The 20,000-nt window shown below is 36.2% G+C and overlaps 1 protein-coding gene across 5 annotated transcripts in view; it reads right to left on the reverse strand.

The window, feature by feature from the left end:
• NPAS3 (neuronal PAS domain protein 3) overlaps window positions 1–20,000 on the reverse strand; it is a 603,067-nt gene that overhangs the window by 98,830 nt on the left and 484,237 nt on the right. The gene's annotated exons all lie outside the window — the stretch shown is intronic.

Raw genomic sequence — 20,000 nt, forward strand, 5'->3', positions numbered from 1 at the left:
TGGGTAGACAATGTATTTTTTTAAGGCTATGCCACAGAATGTAAAAATATACGCACATAAGTAATTTTTCATCAATAAAGTTCATTAGCTCAATAATCATAAAAGAATGCAAGCTATAAGAAAGGTCAGGGAGGGTGTGGACTGGCAAACTGTTTGTTTTCTTTTGCGAGTGTCAGCTTATTCCATCTCAATCTAAGAACACAGACAATATGCATCTCTTTAAGCATCTAATTATTTTGTATTTGCCAGCCTACAGAGACCACAATCTGTGGGGAAATGAAAGTAAAACACAAACACATAGAAATCCCTCACTAAAGAATGAGAAGAAATTCTAAACCAGGTGAAATGCAGAGTAATCTTAAGCAATGGAGACAGAGTATTTCAGGTTTCAGGTGTTTGATTTTTAAGCTAGAGACTATGGCTTTGGCAGATTCTCTTAAGTCCCAGTGTTACTCACTGCTGGCACAGAAGGTCATACTTTCAGAATGAGTGCATTTCTAATACAACAGGTTACGTCTGGCCAAAGAGAAGGGGTGGGGATAACACTGACAGGATAAGCAAATACCTCTTTTAAACTGCAGGTGATTTTTATCATTCTGCAAAGGTGTGTAATGAGTAGACTGCAGGTTAAAGACATTTCCTTTTATCTAATGTACTTAAAGACTTTTCAAAATTTACTCCTTTTGGTTAACTGTGGTTAAGGTTTCTGATTTCTCCTTTCTCTTTTTACATCTTGTTTTCACAGCTTCTGGCTGGCAGATACCAACAGTGATATCCACAGGCAGGGAACAAGCTGCAAGGCTGCATCTCAACGGCAAATCCCTGCCAATTACATTAAAACTAATTATAAATCTCTTTCCTGTAAAATCATAACCCTAGCCGAAAATAATCTACATCCCAAATAGAACATGGGCTACATTTTAAAATAGACTTTTCCCCAAGGTTAAAGTTAATGTCTTGATTGCACATATTCTCAGAAAAGAAATAGTTCAATTGCAGCAAGTAGTTTTAGTTTGGTTCATTCTAAATTCACACACCTTTACAAAAATCATCAGTGAAAACAAGATGCTTCAGTTTTAGTACTAAATCATACTCCATGCAGTATTGCACTTTCAGGAGTTACATCAATCTGCAGTAACTATTTCATTCATCTGGTATTGTTACAGAGTGTAAATCAGGATTCATAAATGATCAGTTTGTATCCTTTGGGAGGGAGGGATTACATGTAAATAATCCCTTTAATGTACGCATCGCCTCTAAGCATTTCACACAGCAATAAATTGGTAAACTGAATTTGAGCAATTAAGAAATTAAATGAAACTAATAGAATGTGTATTTTAATATTTCTTGGTGGTTATTTGGGGATTAGTGAATATGAAAACAGCCACTCTCCTTCTGTATGAAGGTAAACTGCAACACTTTGATAAACTCTATCTGTCAGCTTTTCACTACTGTATTTCAGTCACAATTCCTCTTTGAAATTCTTCAATATAGCTTTCAGTCCACAATTATATTATTAACTGCATTAAACTATGAAGTCTAAGTACTCATTTCAGTAGAAGTAATCACAGATCCCATAGTGAATGGAAACAAGACAAACTACCCCAGAACATGCTACTTATAAAATGATTAACACAAAATGTTTGAGGCAGGAAAGGCACCATGACAACCAGAGTTTTGCTTCAGTCCTCTCCACTCCACATCTGCTTGCTCCCACCTCCCCAGAAAACAGCTGTGGTTCAAGGACAGCCTGGACAGAAGTGAAATGAGAAAGCACATGCACAGGAATAAACTGCTCTAATAGAAGAAACACAGAAAATTATGGACTTTATAGGGCAGGGCATTTATCAGACACAGACCTTGGCTTTCTTTCCTTGTCTTCAGGAAACAAGCAAGAGACTCTGATCTGAGAAGCTAATGGTGAAGGAAAGTAAGGGAAATTCCAGCATACTATCTATTACCAGTATGTCATAAGAAGCAATGGCAAGGTTCATGCCCACTGTTACTGAGCCCATGCAAACAGAATTCTAGATGTTCAATTTGGAATTTTACATACATTCTATTAGGTATTTAAAATAAACAAAAGAAGAGGATTTTTTTTTTCCTGAATAACATTATCATTATTCATCAATTCATTATTGTTACAAGATATTGCAAATAAATCTGTATGTTGTCAGGTTATGGACAGGTTAACTACACCAGCGCTGTGAACATGAAAGATCAAAAAGAAAGCAATTATATTTCTCTTCTCTGCATAAGGTTATAAGAAGAGTGATGATCTAATTTATTCTTACTTCCAATCTTTAGCTGAAATCAAGAACATTCAAAATTATACTATGACCTAGTTATACTATGGACTAGTGTGGCAATAACAACAGAAATCCCTAAGAAAATAATTTCAACCTCAGATGACAAAAATAGAGAGAAACCATGAACAACCTACTAACCAGAAGTAGCAGTTTAATAGTGTGCTTCATTTCAGCCTGTAGCCTAAAAAATACAGACTAAAAGGACATACTAGACTTTCAGAAGATTCTATATAATTGCACAGGTTGGGTCTTCTCATCAGTCAATTTGCTCTTCTTCAGATTTACAGCTCTGAATGTAACAAAATCTTTGTCACATGGTGCATTTAGGATTTTCACCCTTCAAATTAACTTCTTTTTCTTACAAGAAACTAATTCAGTGGCACCTGCTGAGTTTTAGGCTTCCATTTGGTGCTGGGAGAGCAGCCTTTTCAGGGCCTTACAGCCCAACACAACACTAAGTATGTGTCTGCTGTTAAACCTGTGCTGAACTTTCCTCAAGGTAAATGGGATGCAAATGAATGTTTGGTTGTTTTGTTTAATATGGATGATCTCATGCACCTTTGAACTGTTCTGTTGCCAGCTGCCAGCTGCCACTTACCACTAACAGAGAAGTAAATTTTATAGCATATGCAACGGATCATTTTAAACTAATCTCCCCAGAAAGAAAATAGTTCATTGGGAGTAAAAAATGTGTCTGATAATGCCACCTCTGCAAGTTGCTCATACGGGTGAAAGTGGGAGAAAAGCCCAAGGTACTCCAGCTGGCAGTGTAGCCGCACAGCTTATACTTCACTTCCATAAGCATTTATAAAAACACGGCAAAATGCACAGTGCTGAGCAGCTTGTGCTCCTATCACAATGTACAACCTCTCAGTACCTCATGTACAATAATACCTCCATGAAAATCAAGCTGTATTGCTTCTGCTTCTCTGTACAACACTTTGCATGACTAAGAGCAGCAAGTGACAACGTTCTTCAGTTAACTGAGATTGATTATTGGTGCTTCAGCACATCCATAATCATGATGCATGCAGCACGGAGAGATGGAATTATTTTCATACACTGCCCCGATTGGTAGAAAAAACATTCTTTTCTAACTGAACTGAACATGTATAGGATGCATGCAATGTGCTCTGGAGGAATGGGTATTCTGCTAGCTGCCGAAGGTCTCTAGCTGTATTCATGCCATGCGTGCCTCTGAGAAAGAGGAGTCGTGCATGCTGACTGCATTTGCTATTCTTCAGTCACAGTGGACACCACTATAAAGAACATAAATTTACCTGTGGTTACCACTGCAGTATCTGAGATGCTATTGTTTTACTATGAACAATAGTGAGAATCTGAAAGAAGCATAAGAAATGAGTGCGATACATGGTGGAAAGTACGGCAGTTGTAGGTCTGGATTTTATTTCAGTAACATTAGTTTTACAGCTGGTTAACTGTACTGACTTCAAAAGAATTGCTGCAGATTGTTACTAATGAAGTGACTATAGAGTGTGAACCTCTGTATCTGCTTACAGCCACAGGAAACTGAAGATTCTTTAGCAGAAAAATGGGTTAGCAAATTTTTTTCTTTTCTTTTACAGCATATTTTTTTAAAGACATTTCCAAAAATCTCAGAGGACTTAATATTTTAAAGAAATCACTGTTATGCCATAAAATCCTGGAAGTTATAAAAACATCTAAGATATTGGCACTTCATATTTGGCAACTTCACAGTTTGGTGAATAGCAAAACTATTTTGAAGTTCAGGTGACTTTTCTAAATCAGAATCATCACATCATTCTGGAGGATGTGATTCCTGGGAAACAAGGAAGAATTTTCATTTTCCAAGACATATCAATAACCGACTCTTCCTTACTGAGCAATACTGTCTAACTGTGGTATTATTGCCACAACAAAAGCAAGTGCTACAGTAAATCTCATTTGATCAAATGGATTAAACAGTACTTTGAGGTTGTGGAAATGGACAGCGCACTGAAAACTCCTTACTGATTAAGGAGTGATTAATTAAATACTTTCTAAGGTGAAATATGGTTACAAATAGCTCAGTAATAGAAAAAGCAGTAATATATCTATGCCATAATGAATTTTCTATATTAGGATTAACACACCAAATTGCAGATAGTTAAATAAGCATTTAAATTATTAATTTTCTTGTTATTTCATGTTTCTCTAGATACTGAGCTTCACGTTACCCAAGAAAGATTAGAGATGAAATATGAAACACAATATGAATATCATCACACTGTACTACAATTTATAAAATAATACACCAAGAAGAAAGTGAAATAAAATGTAATGTGGTATCAACATTAGAATTGGTTTTCCCCTGGACTAATGGGTATGATACCTCCCTCTTCATAACTTTTACAGATCACAGTACTACTGGATATTGAACTGCTTGGACAGAAATGCTATGCTCTTTCCCAATCCATCTTACTTTCAATTTTAATTCATGTATCTCAAGGACAGACATAGAACCTGAAAAATCTTCTGAATAAAGTTTTGTATATGCTAGTAGAAAGAGGAGAAAGAAATACTTATCTTCAATACCAAACTGGATAGAATAAAAAAGACTTTCAATTACTGTTCACACATGTATATACACACAGCAGTATGTAACTCATTTAGCATAGGTTACCAAAAAAAAAAAACCCCATGAAATTACAGAAATTTTCATTAAACTGCTGACATCAGTAGAGGCACTTTCAATCTAGTCCAATGTGGGACTATAGAATGAGATTCAAATTACCCTTTCAGGAAACGAGAAAAGTCTTTGCAGTGTCTCCCCAAAGGCCAGGGTCAACTTTTCAAAAGCAGCCTTTGATTCTGGATGCTCAGCCTGAGACAGCTCTTTGGAAAATATTGCCACGGATATAAAATCCTTAATACCTTTATGTTAGGCAGTTATCAGCTAGAGAGTTTTCCTTTTGGGACAGGGTGGGGGCTTGTAGCCTTCTGCAGCTGTTGTCAAGTGGCACCTAGTCTGTCAGGAGCAAGTATATGCAAGGCAGCTAACACTAGCACTGGGTATTAAACAGATTTCTTTGGACACCTGCTTTTGCTCAACTCAACTCCCATCTTCTCTCATACCTTTGGTTTTATTTTCTCTTCATCTTGTACAGAGATTGCCCATGGCAGCTCTTTGTAATGTTCTATAACCTAAAAATGAAGGACTTAAAGGTCTTTGTACAAGTCTCTGTGACCCTGTGCCAGGCTGGAAAGGGAGCCCATCCAATGTTCTAAGAAACTTGCAGTCTAAATCCTGAGCAAGACCATGGTGTTGTGGGAGGAAGCCTCTAAATTAAGTTAGATACTTCTATAGTTTTGCCTTTAAGAGCATATCAGAATGGATTTGATCAGGTATGTTGTAGGAAATTGGGGTATGGGCTAAAAGATCAAATTTCACAAATTTCTCAAACTATGTGAAAAACATATTTGCATTTTACAAAATTGAGTAACAGAAGAAAAGCTTCTACCATTTCTTCGGGAAAGAGATTTCTCATTCATTTTTCCTTAGACACTGTGGAAAATATCCCCAGAACCTTCTTTTTTTTAAATGATTATTCTTGTTGTGTTTCAAGCCAACCCATCTCTTTCTCAAGGCATTCATAGGTCTTCTCTACTTACATCTCAAATTCTCTTTCTTTTAGTCTCTTTTTGTGTCCCTCTGGAAAATTCCATCTGTTTTTATTACTACTCAGAATTGGAGGTCATTCCAGGTTTGAAAGATACAAAAGCTTTACATTACTACATTCAGATGTAAGAGCTGAAAGGTGAGAGCAAAACATAGCCGGCAAGATATTTAGCTTCTGTTTTATAAACTGTGAGGAAGACAGGAAAATAGGAGCACATAGAAAAGCAAAGCATGAAGCTGCAGAGAAAGGCAAGAGTTATACATGGTGCAGACAGATACTGTCTCCAAATAAATGCCTTCCCCTTTAAAGTGATTAGTCATATTGATTGCTTAGTGCAATGCCTTCCACGGTCAGATTATTTCAGGATTCACAAGTGTGTTGGTGGAATGGGACATGCTGATAGTTTTGGTGTCTTCCCAGCTGCTTTTGTGCTCTTCCTTCTATGCTCAATCAGCCATTAGCCACAGATCGAGATCCTAAGCACAGCATATTGCATAAATATGTTGGGTTGTGTCTTTTTAAACCTTTCAATTGGTCTACATCTGTCCTGGGTCTGAAACATTCCTTTCTGTGAGTACTTGTACATCTACATAACTAATGGAATGGAGACAGATGATTCAGCATATTGGGGTGCCCTCTGGCTATCCTGTATCCTTGCACTATTAAGGATGAGCCTCACTATGCCACTCCTTCTAATAACAACATTAACATTACATCATAACAATTGACATTAAGATTTAATGATTTGGCACTTCACTTTGTCAAGACACGCTGATATTACAGCAGATTTCAAACTTGATACCAGACTTACTACAGTATTAGCCCATTGTCAGCAGTCAGTGATCCTGGAGCATCCTTTCCTCATCATGTCTCTTGTCCTCAGCTACAGTCACAATATTTGGTAGTGGAAATCACCTGTTAGCTTCTGATGTGGAATAAATTTCCTTCCTCCTGCACAAAAATCCATTATTCCTGAAGAAGGCGTAAATCTAGCTTAGTACTCTATTTGTTTTCCAGAAGCAAAATGAGTGACCTTGATTCAATTACATTTACAGTAAAAAATATAGCATTTACAGTATTTGAGTACAGTGACATTGGCTGTTTTATTTATGAATATCGATTTCTGCATAAAGGTACCATTTCCGCTTTACTCTTACTTTTTTGGTGAATGAGCACGCTGATATTGGCTCTTAGGTGAGTGACAGCAGGTACCGCATGAAATACTGCTGAGACTGTAAGAAAGCTCTCATCATACTATTTAGCAACACAATGCCAACAAGGATGAGAACAGAATATTTCTCTGAGGGTTAGTTCTTACATATATTGATGTCTACAAAAGTTTTATTATCAGAAATCAGCAGCTTTCAATCAGACTTTTTAGCAGTAAGTGTTGGAATTCTAAACTACTGTATGCAGTGAGAAAGTGGGTTTTTTGCATTTATTCAAATACTAAAAGGACAAAAATGGCTACAGAGTAGCAGCATTTCAGGTACCCCAACACTATACCTGAAAGAGGCATTCCTAGGGTAGATCTAATGTTTTGTTCCTGTGGTTTGCAGCTGCCAGTGAGATGTTAATAAGTACTATATGGACTCTCTTCCCTCTATTGGTCATATCTGTCCACTGGAGACAGAGTAGAGATCACTGATCAGACTTCAGCTGCCTCTTTGACCTCCACCAGTCACAGCCACAAATTTCCCTCAAAAAATCAAAGCAAACCAAAAACCCCAAACAAAAAGCCACCACTAAACAAACATCCCCACCCACAAACCTGTGGGGATTTTAATTTGATCAGTTTTATGCATTCTAAGAAAAATGTTGCACTTACTACTTTTCCAAATTGAATAGGATTAAGGTTAAATATGAAGCAAAAAAAAAAAAGTGCTCAAGGGGTAAGGTAGCCCAAAATCCCAAACTTAAAATACATAAATCAAGTAGAGATACAGATAGTCCAAGGTGCATAGATGGCTTTGACTTTAATGGAACAAAATACAGAGAGCCTTTCATATTCTAAGCAGTCTGTAGACTAACTGGACTAATCGTATTCAAATGCCCATCTATTGGGCATTCAGAAATGACTCAAACATCACAGTGGATAGTGGGTCTTCATAATGGGATAGATTTTGCAGGGCATTAATTATTTATATTTTATTTTCATGTAATGATGTATCAGAATGCCCTGGGAAGAAAATATCTAGACAGAAATTAAATACATGGGCCTGAGTTTTGTCTTTTCTAGCATTCTGGTTTGAACTGTCTCACTGGTTTACAATGTATTTATGTATGTAACAATAAAGAGTAAGAATTATCCAAGACTATGGATATCCACTTCCGTTGAAGTATTTGAGTTCTGAAGCCAGTTTAGGATTTAGCCCAGTCATCAACGTAAATAAAGAAAAAAACAAACCTGGAATTCCAAACTTTTGGAATAGGTTTTATAAAGTACTTTAAATATTGCTATAGCTCGGTTTGGTTGGATAAGAAAACAGTAGAACCATCTTCTGTGCCATCAGTTAAAGAATGGAGAACTGCAAATATGATGCAGTTGACTGCTTCCTATTAAATGCTCAACTTTTAGAGATTCACACAATGACCTGGGAGCATGTATATTCTCCCAACTCTGACATTTCTACTTGGCAGCCATGTTATTTTATTAGCATAGTGTCAGCAAACTGGATGTGTTGCTCAAATTTCATCCATTATCCACTCTATTATATGTGCAGTATCTCACAGACCATTTAGAGAACTGACTTGACCTAGTGAGAGAAAACCAAGGAAAGCTAAAAGCAACAAAGCATTATTAAATATCTGCAGTAAGTCTCAGGGTGTTAGAAATGGCCCAGTCCACACAAAATTGGTGTGAGGCACATCTCTGATAGTTACAATGCTTCACTTAATTAATCTTGTTCCATATCTCATTTTCTAAATTCTATCAGCAAATATATGGTGACTCCTAGTAACTTACCACGCCCTTTCACTTAGCTTGAAATATCTACATAAAATCAAAATTACTACAAAAAAAAAGATGAAAACTTATCAAATGTGAAATTAGATTAAGAGTCAATCAAAATCCAACTGTGAATTTATCATTTCAATGAATTTCAATGAATGGTTTAAAATCTGTTCAAAATCTATTTGAAAATGAATATGTAATAACACAGACATATCTCTTTTTCAAAGCTAGTATTGTCAGATGTATTCTGGGCATTATAATTCATGAACAGGGTAGATGACTATTTGAGAAGTATTAAAATGAGCTGACTTTTCAATACAAGTGTCTGGACAATAAGTTTTTCTATTCTTGGCAATTCAGAAATGTAGACAATTGTGTTAGAAAAATAATATGTATTGTAATATTCATTGTACAGTAGTAGTATAGTAAGTGGCAATTCTGGACATTACAAGAGACACAAGGATTATTTTCTGTGATTGCACAGAGAATACTTGGATTTCTTGTGAAGCTTTTGCATTGGAAATGAGATTCATCAGTCTGAACAGGGCAGGGTTAGAGCCCTTAGCAACATGCTTATTTTGTAGAAGGTCACTCAATAATAACTTCCTCTGCCCTCCAAGCTTATTAAGACTGACTGGCATATATTAATGAAAACACCTGATTCTCCAACCATAAAACCCAGACAAAGACTTTATTTTAATATTAAGGAAGGAACCCTTAATTAGCAGGGTTTCAAAAATGTCAGCTTCTTCTATTAGCTGTTCTGGTCCATCAAAGCCATAATCCCTACTGTCAAATTTCATCACATGATAGACAGTTTGCTGGCTATCTTTTTTTTTTTTTTAACTGATCATACTGACTGAAGATTTTTATTTTGCCATCACATTTAGCAAGTTTGTATGCATTTCATTGTTACATTGCTGATTTTACTCCTTTCAAAGTCTGCCTGTGTCAGCTAAAAGAAGAAAAAATCTGGGGAAACATAAAGTATTACATATTGATACACAGACATATAATTAAAGACTTTTGGGGAGAGTTCTCATTCATAATATTGATTCTTTTCTAGGGCATGCAAATGTGCTCCTGTGAAAACATGAATAAAAATTCACAGATGAATTTCCATTTCGGGCATGTTAAGAGAAAAAAAAGAACAAATGCTCGAAATATTGTGAAGACCTTTAGAGGTGCATGTTCTTTAGAACTAACCCACAACACATCTTCATGCTGCATAAAATTTGTTCAAGTATATATTGCTTGCACTGCCCTCCAAATGAGAGATTTTGTCAAATTTTACTGAAATAAACATACCAATTTAAAAGGATTTATATTCTAGCTTCATTCAACATTTCCTTGTTTGTTAAACATTCACATTCATAGGAATCTATTTCTTTGACTTACAAGAAAGCAATAGAAGATTACTGTCCTGTCACAGACTTCTAAACTTCCCATCTAAACTCTCTCAAACATGGTCTGTGGATTTGATAAAGCTGTATTTTCAAAACCAGCACACACCTACGTAGGTTTTCTCTTTTTTAACAAGAAAAGGAAAATTTATATAGAATTTGTAGGATGACATTGTATTTCGACAAAGTACACTACTATGTTCTTTTCATCCTGTTTTTTCTCCAAATATGTCCTCTTAAAATTTTGGATTTATTTATTAATAATTTATGCAATGCTGCACATACAATAAATGATACAGTAAAAAGGAGTCTTAGTATTGAAGATATAACTGAATCCAGGGAAGAAAAACAAATTCCCAGTATTCAAGAAAAAGAAAGAACTTTTTGAGTGGAAGACTATTGTATACATTTGTATTTTAATGTAGGAGAGAAACAGTCTGAAAAAAAAAGAGTAAGGTATGCTAGAGTTAACAAATGAGATGTACAGGCTTCTGCCAAGAACTGAAGGCAGCATGAGAAGCACCAGAAAGCCAAAATCAGTAAAGGAAATTGAGGCAATCTGAGAGATTACAATCTGAGAGAAGTGAAGCAGAGTTGTCAGAAAAATAAAAATGCAGGGATCCTTACAGGCTTGTAAGGGAAAAGCGTAAGAGTCACAATTTACTCAGACTGAAGCAAAAAGTGAGACTGAGGTTGGATCAAGAGGGGAAGATTACAGCAATGCAGATAACCAAGTGATTAAGAAAAGGATACAGGTGAATTGACACATTTTGGATGGTTTTGTATAGATCATGTTATGGAAGGCATGGAGAGGAAAACATGATAGTTAATCTGGATAATGGGATGACAGTCAATTTTAAGTTGTGAGAAGGAAAGAAGAATGGTTAAAATGTATGTATAGATGTACTTTTGCAGTATTTGGCACTACTGAAGAGCAGACAGAAGGGAGAAGATTCTGCAGCCTGAGAGATGCATACGGACTGCAAAGAGCCACATGTTCTGAAGACAAAAGACACCTTTAGAGCTCAGTGACATTTTTTGTGTCTTAAATGTTACAACACCTAATACATGTTATGAAACAGTAGGCCAAAAGTTCACTTCTGCTTATACTGAGATATGGGCAAGAAATAAGGGAGGTGTTTGAAATACAACTGAAAGGGTCAGTAAGAATGACAATACTGACAGAAGCAGGAAAAAACAATCTGAGACTCAAAATTATAGAGGCCAATGGAAATTTTTGGCAGACATGAGAAGCAATTGTTAAAAATTACCAATTTTGAATGAGAAACTTCAGCAGAACAGAGGGGAAACTAAGAGCTAATAGAGGAGATAGAGAGGGAGAAATCAGAGAGATGACCACTGAGAAATGTAAAAACCAAAAAAGGAAGTGGAGCTTCTGAGGGAGAATGACAAATATAATGCAGAGAATAAGTCCAATAAAGGAAGAATAGCAAAAGATATAGATATCTGTAAACTGAGTCACTAGCTACACCTTGGCCATGTTACTCAGATATTTAGTGAAAATATATATCTTTCCTACCTCAGGAAAATAATTCCAGTTCTTCACACTGTGGAATTCTTTCCACAGCTAATAATTGCATAAAGCTGTATGTGTTAATTGAAGATCCTTGTACCACTGTCTTTTTGAATGCTCTGCTTAGACTTTACTGCTTCCTGAGTGCCTGTATCTATTGCAAGTGATCAAGTATGTTTTTTAGCTGAACTTACAGCTAGACACTGCATTCGTTTTAATGGGTTTAAGTGACTGTGAACATTTACTCACATGATTTCTCTGTCATTTAATTAATTTAGTAATGAAACTCACTATTTAGAACAGAAGAGTTCCTTGCCTTTTCAAGGATACATGTAAGGAGTGGAGCAACAGCAGATGGCAACAAGATGATGAGGCCAACACATGAAGTTCAGTTCTCCCTCCCGCATCACTCACAATACCTATTAACTAAAAATCAGTTAAACAGGAAACTATATTAGACACTGAGCAATCTTTATCTTGTGAGGTATATGACAACTAACCTTAGTTTTGAAAACAGTTTTTCCTATAAATATATCCAGCTAAAGTTGTTTGTGTGTTTAAAACATCTGTGACCAAGTCACTGTTGGGATTCCACTGTAGAGTAAAATACATAAAATATGGTCCCTACTTTCAAGCATTTTTAACAAGTAAGCATATATTTTTGGGCTTTTCCCTTTCTCTTATTCATTATATTTTTTTGTATTTTTTATATTAAATGGTTCCCTTGTTTTAATTTTTATTCATCTCCCCCAGCTAATGCATGTCAGCATCTGTCTTACACAGCAAATCACAGGGAGGGTCTTTTTGTTGCTTCTTTGAGCAGTCCTGCTGTTCTGCCAGCACACAGGCTCTATCAGTGTCCAGAGTCTATCTTGTACTGCTCCCATTCTGAATATGCAGTTGATTCCATGGGTATCATAGAGGAACATAAAACAAAGAGAGGAAGAAGAGAAAAAGAGCAAGAGAGGCTTTTGCGATTGGCAGGATTCAGATGTTATGTTTCTGGCTAAGGCTAGCCAGATCTGGGAATGTTTAAGAACTGGTATGTCTTGCTAGCCATCACCATGCAGTCCTATAACAATCACATGGGAGGGAAAGGCTCTAGGTACCTAACATACCAATAAATAAGAAATTCTCCAACACTTCTCTTTGTAGCTGCCTTGGCAAAGAAATATTGTCAGTCCTTGATTGCATTTTATGTTCATGATATCCTCAATATCCTTTCTGATAATGCTCGACATTTGGGCTGCTTTTGCACATTCAGTTGACAATTTCAGACTGACTCCAAGACCCTTTTCCTGGGTGTAACCACTGCTCTAGTTGAACATGTCAACAGTAGTCTCTGCTATCCATGGAACTGTCACTTATCCAAACTGCAGAAACAAGAACAGAATGACATTACAAATGGCTTGTCATATTTTAGGTATGACAGTGTCTTAAACCTCAGATTTTTTGTAGCCGTGCTTTTAACATCTGCTTGGAAAACTGTATGGTGCTGCCTTGCTGCTGGAATCCAGATGGTGTACTACAACATGGCACCTTGTACTCTTGACTGGCACTTCCTAAGCCTCTATTCAGCGTGATGATAGCATTTTATTGTAAGTTGTTTTAAATCATACATGGGTGTGTAATATGTGTGTTTTAAATCAGACGCAGCCAGAGTGGTGTATTTATGGACTAATGGTCCCTGGATATGACAAGGGATAGTGAGGCTTATGTGAGGAACAGAAGGGAGAAAAAGGTAAAAGAGCAGAAGGATAGCATAAGGATGCAGGCATATGACTATAACTGATTTTTTTCAGTTGCTACAATTTCGAGTGAGAAATTCTGGGTTGCCTTTTTTACAGCAATGCCACTTTTGTGGATTGGAATGGTCAGTTTTTCACTGACAGGCAAGAATATTCAAAACTCTTCAGTTGGAAAAGAGTATTATAATCACTGACTGGAAAGTCTGCCTGCTGGCAATGTAAGCTATTATTTTTGTATATAGTGTGCACAATTAATACTAGTGTATTTGGACCAATTTGTGCTGCAAATAAAGCTGTGGCCTTTCCTTGCCAAAAAGAGTGTAATTTCAAGCCATCAGGATTTGCATCTCGGGAAAGGATGGAAAATGAATATGCCAAAGATAAAAGGAAAAATATACTGCTTTAAAGAAATGGTAAATCACTGAATGTAAGAGAAAGGGAATTAGGTTCAATGATAGTTCAGTATGACATTTTGTTTCTTGCATTTTCTATTACCATAGGAAAGAACTAAAGGGAGCTAAATGAGATCTTGATGTAAATATCCAATTAGACTTTTGCAGTCCAAAAATTGCCATAAACAATATTTTCCTATGTCTACAGTCCCTACTCAAAATGTAATAAAATTCTTGCATTTCAGACTTTATAGGAGTTTAGATGTACAGATTGCATTGACTGCAGTACATGGTATATAGCCCAAATGATGCCATGAAGATTTTTGCATTTTCTTTTATACCCCTGTTGTACCTTTTTGCAACTTCTGTATTCCTGGTGCTTTTTGCCTACATTCTTGGACTTTTTGTCCAAGCTAAGAGACTAAACATTTTAGAAGCTTCATAGCTAGGGATCAGCGTGTCCCAGACCCCAAGGTCCTCTCCAGAACACATTCTGTAAACCAAGATAGAACCATCCAGGGGAAGGTTCCTTGGGGAGGGGGGCTCACTTGAGCCTGTCATTGGAGAATCTTTGATAGATATGCTAATTAGAAAAACCTATAATGTTATACCCGATGTTGGGGATATAGACTCAGCGGCGTGCATCTCGATGCATACGACCTGGACGTGTACACCTAAGGATCCTTAAAATAAATACCAAGGTAAAATCCCTTTTCCCCTTCTAACCGTGTATGACTCTTGATTTTAAGACCAGGAAAAGGCATCACAAGAGATTAAATATATTGCTAGGGATATACAAATTTTCTATTTTCTTTTTCAAAGTTGGTTTACATTTTTATACTTCTCTGCAAAATGCTTTTCACTAAATTCTCGTGTAAGTATTTTTACACATTGAACTGATTTTTCATAAGAAAGTAGAAGCTTGATGACAGAAGTTGTACAACACCTGTGCATTCCTATGTATGATTTAATTCTCTTCCCTACACATAAGACTCTTTTAATGGATTTTTTAAAGCGTTTGGAAGCATACAGACACATATACACAGAGTCTGCTTTGGAGATGGGTTTGAGCATGAAAGAATCATCTGCATTGTTATCAATTAAATTGCCCTCAGTACTGCAGGCACCTCTGGCATGGTTCCAGGCTCCAGAGAGTTTGGATTGACTCACAGTACTAGGAATGAGGGTCAAACAGACTCTCACCTTTGCAGTACTGATAGAAGCCCTATATAAATCACTTGATATATAAATATTTATTTATCAGCATTTAGCTAGTCAACAGCATGGTGTGGTCTGCACATATGTCATAAAGCAGATGGTTTACATTTCCTGAACTCAAGGTAAAAGTCAGCACTACCTAATGCTCACTATTTAACAGGATTTTTTGACTACTAATACATCGTAATTGCCAGGGCTTCCACACAGCAAACAGATTAATTCCTAACTTATATTCTCATACTCTTAAGAAAAAACCAAAACTTCTGAAATGAACTGCACAACAGCTCACCATACTGACATCTTGTGATCTGCCCTAAATCCAAGAGTACGTTCTTAGCATATTATCTGTGTCAGGTCACAAAACTATTACAGTTTCACATTTTCTTTGTGTCTGTAATGGTTCCCCATCATCCTGATAAGTGGGCAGTCATTTCTCCCTGCACAGATAGAGCTGTGAAGGAGAACCAGATTTCAACACTTATGTAACAGAGATTAATTGATTGATTAGATTATTAATTAAAGTTTCCATTAAATTCTCTTTTTAAAAAGCATGGGATTGTGGATCCCCAGGGTTTTTCTAACCCTTGAAATCATAAACAAGAGAATGCATAACTAAACATTGTACCTTATCTTGTGAAGGATGATTAAGACAGTGGATGCATTGCTATGAAGGAAAATTTTTTTTCCTCCAAAATATTCTTTTTTTTCCCCCTACAAACCTTAGGAGAAAAGAAAGGGGTTTCTGGGTTCCCCCTACTGCAGTAGAGGGAAAAAAACCCCAAAGTAATGTTTTAAACACAGACATACACATAGGTATGCCTGTTTGTGTGCACTCTGTTTGGGGGTTTATAGGCTATACATTTTTATGAAAAGATAAAGAAGTGAAAACACGACTTATGTTAGTTTATATTTGAACTGATGTGGTCTACCTAGAAGTTCCAGCCATATAATATTTGAGAGATTGTGGAAAAATAAAAACAGCAAGTGGCCTTTTAGGTAACCCATAATTAAAAGCAATTTTGAGCTGTCTTTTCAGGGAAGCTACCCAGGGGAAGTATTTGCTACCTGTTTGACCTTCACAATTGTGAGTCCTTGGCAGTGTCAACGACCCTCTGAACTGAATTCAAAACTAATCTCTAACAGAAAAAGAGAAACAGAATTCATGCAAATCATATTAATTCCAACATTTCCCCAGTGAGCTGGGTATAAACTACAGCCTAATTAAATATTTTTTAACGATGTGAGTAATTTTTGCCAAGGGGCGGATTCAGGCGAAAATTTAATATGAGATCACAAAAGCTGTTCCCAGCGTTGATTCTGTAAATTAATGACTATCTGCCTTATGATAAAAACATGCTGCCAAGAATGAAAATGAAGTCAGCAAAGCTTGCTCTATTTGTCTAACAACCAAATATACAGAATGCAAAACTTTAAAGGATATGGAAAATTTCCATTGTCTCTGTGATGTATTCCTGATAAAAATGCATGATACTGACAGCATAAAGCTGCTTTATGTTATATAAGACTACCAATTCTTATTAATTATCACTAATATAGCATTAGCTAGTGTTAGCTATGAACTTTGGTGAGACAGTGCCAAGCACCAACATCAAGTTCCTGAGAGGTATTCATTTATGTGTGGGTAGGATAATTTCATAAATTGGGTTTCTCTAAGACACACTGAATGTGGCACAATTTCTCAGAGTTACTTACAAAAATTCATGCATATTGCCCAACACTTAAAGACGTTATCATTGTAGTATCTGGGCACCAATCTTAAGTACTTGTCAGAAAGAAAATCTCATTAAACCAATGTTATTAATGTTTTCAAATAATAAATGCACAAACATTAAAACTATGATCAAGAGAAACTGTACAAAGGAACAGGAATTACTCATGCATCAGTCTGTCCAGACTTTTATCATGATTTGGAAATTAAACAATAAGCCTTATGTAACTAAAAGGCTGCTTTATAAAGTATAGTATTAGATCAGATATTGAAGATATTCAAATGCAAAATCATCTGTTTAACCAATAAAAGTCTCCATGCTCTTTGTTCTTCTCATGCTAACCTAACTTGTAACAAGACAGAGAGTTAACAGCAAGGAGTTACAAAGCATCGCCAGATGACAGGTGACCAGGGCTTTGGTAGCATCCTGATCAAGAGGCCAGCCCATTGTAAGGGCTTCGCAGCATTATTTATTTAAATTTCTGCCAGTGTTGGCCACTGAGACTGAATTTACAGCTTTTCAATTAAAAGGTCATTCTGTGCTAACTAGCACGCCATTGCCTCATTATAATCATAAAATTAGTGAGAAAAGACTAGCATGAATAATATGAAGGAGCCAATCTGAGAGGTGAAGAGGTGTGATTTTCTTGCTTCATCAGAGATGGGAATAAAGCTTCCTGTTTAGAAACAAATATTTTGCTTAAAGTGCATGAAAGAAATACTTTACCATTTCTTTCTACTTCAAAACAAATAAATTGGTCATTTTCTGTAAATTAGGCTTGACAGATGAAAGGACGGTTTACGACTGCTGAACAGAGTAAGCTAGGGCACAGATTCATATGATATGAAATGTCTGTGTGAGATTTTAAGTTTCAAAGCATTGCAAGAGGACTTTATATCTCTTAATTTGAGCTTAGCCATATTATGTCTTTTTGTAAGAGTGATTATTTAAAGTTCTTAAATAAAAACAATAACACAGAGAAACAGTTAATATCAAACATATCTTCTAATATTAGTTAATTTACTATTGAAAACTGAGAATGTCCTTGAAGCTTCAATTGCCTGTGAACATGCTGGAAATTATGAGTCATTGAGTACAGAAATGTAAACTACACAAAGGATGAGGACTTTTGCAATTCCCCTCAAAACATTGGGAGAAACTACTCAATCTATCATATACAAGCCACAGAATGTGTAGTCTTCCAAGCAGCCATGAAGTTCCCCAATATACACAAATAAAGAAAAAAAACCCCACAAAAATATGATACACTTTAAAAATAATGAAAATGTTTCAAACTATTTAATATATTTTTTACTTAACAAAAACCTGGAAGTCATCCTAATTTCAGTCTGAAAGCACAGATCATCATTAAGGGAAAATTAGTAATTTTTGCTCAACACTGGTAATAAGGTGTAAGCCACTAGAACAGGAAAAGTAAGCTAGAGAGCATGAAACAATTTTCAGGAAGAACACTTAGAGATTATAGACAAACAGTTTAATGCCCACCATTCTCCACAGTAACCTGCTCTATGCTCAGACCATAACCCACTCTCCAAGAGCTTTGCTCTCTTCTAGAGGAACTCATTCTGTACTCAGCAGCCACTGATGAACACACACACAGACATATCCAGTTAGTGGCAACCCTGACCTGCTGCTTTAGATAACCTGCCTGAGTAGCTTAAAGAGACACTCTGCCGCTCAAATTGAGAGGTTGAGGTCCTTTGCTTAATGTAGTCCAACTGAACATGTTTTTTTAATTATGCTCTCACTTAGTTTATTTTCCAGAAATGGAGACAGTCTTTAAGTGGATTTGTTGCACTGAAATAGCCAGAAACTTGCCTGTGGATTTTCCCACATCAGGAACAAAAAAAAGAAAGGGTGTGGAACATGAAATTCAAGTTTCCAAGATCCCCACTACTGAATCTCCCCCTCTGGAGAAACCAACTGCAGAAGGTAAACAAAAAGAAAGTCTAGTAATTTATTTCCTGTATTGAACAGGATCTTATGGAGACCTTCAGTCTATAACAGCACACGAAATGAGAGTTGATGATGTAATGTTTCTCGCCTTTCCCTCGAAAGGAAGAAATCTCATGTCTATCTAAAGATTTTATATTATGCAGCTGTAGCTGAGAGATCTTGTGATAAAAGTGTGCCAATATTTACTGCTCTGTGCATCACAAATCCCCAAATATATGATTAAATAGAAGGAAATTTGATAAAAACAATAAAAACATTCAAAAGACTGCTGTAAGTTAGGTGTCTACAGACCTTTGAGAATTAATCAGCTGATTTTAAAGCCCTGCGTAACTAAAGATACACAGTAGATAATTTCAGTTGTGCAGTTCAATTTCGGGGTAGAAAAATACAGATGCATAATTTCAAAAAAGAAATATAAATCAGGCCTAAGTCGTTTGGGAGTATTAACTCTAGAATAACTAGCTTGGCCAAATAACAGAAAATAACGCATGAAGAGTAGGGGAGAAAAAAAACGTTGCGTACAGAGAGCACGAAAAATTGAACAACTGTGCTTAAAGTCCTATTCTCGTAAAACCTAGGAATTTTGAAAAGAGTTTGCCTAAATAACCCTTTTGCATCTTTAATTTTTGGGTGTTTATTATTATTTACAGAGGTATTCATAGTTGTGTGAACCACTAGCCTTTGCAGGGCTGGCAACTTGCATCATATAACTCTGAGGCTGCAGTTCGTGTTTTCCTAAAAATCCTAGGCTCTAGAATCATGCAAACAGTACAGAATTTTGGCTTACCTCTAAAGATGGAGAAAGTTGCTATCCCATGATGCAAAAGACTTCAAAAACTTCAAAATCCACAAAGTTAAAAACATGTTTACATTTCTGATGCTTAAGACAAGACCTTTGTTTTTCCCCTAACCTGTTATCTTTAATGCTTCAAGTTACTGACAACACTTTGGCAACAGCCCTGTTTGGTTTAGATCTTAAAAGGGCTGATACACGCCTCACTGATGCTAGCAGATGCCATTTTTTTATTTACTTAGATTGTTAATCACATCCACAGACCACAATGAGGGTGATAATAAAAAGTATGGAGACTGCAT

This window comes from Corvus moneduloides, chromosome 6 (assembly GCF_009650955.1).
Source record: "Corvus moneduloides isolate bCorMon1 chromosome 6, bCorMon1.pri, whole genome shotgun sequence".
Taxonomy (NCBI): domain Eukaryota; kingdom Metazoa; phylum Chordata; class Aves; order Passeriformes; family Corvidae; genus Corvus; species Corvus moneduloides.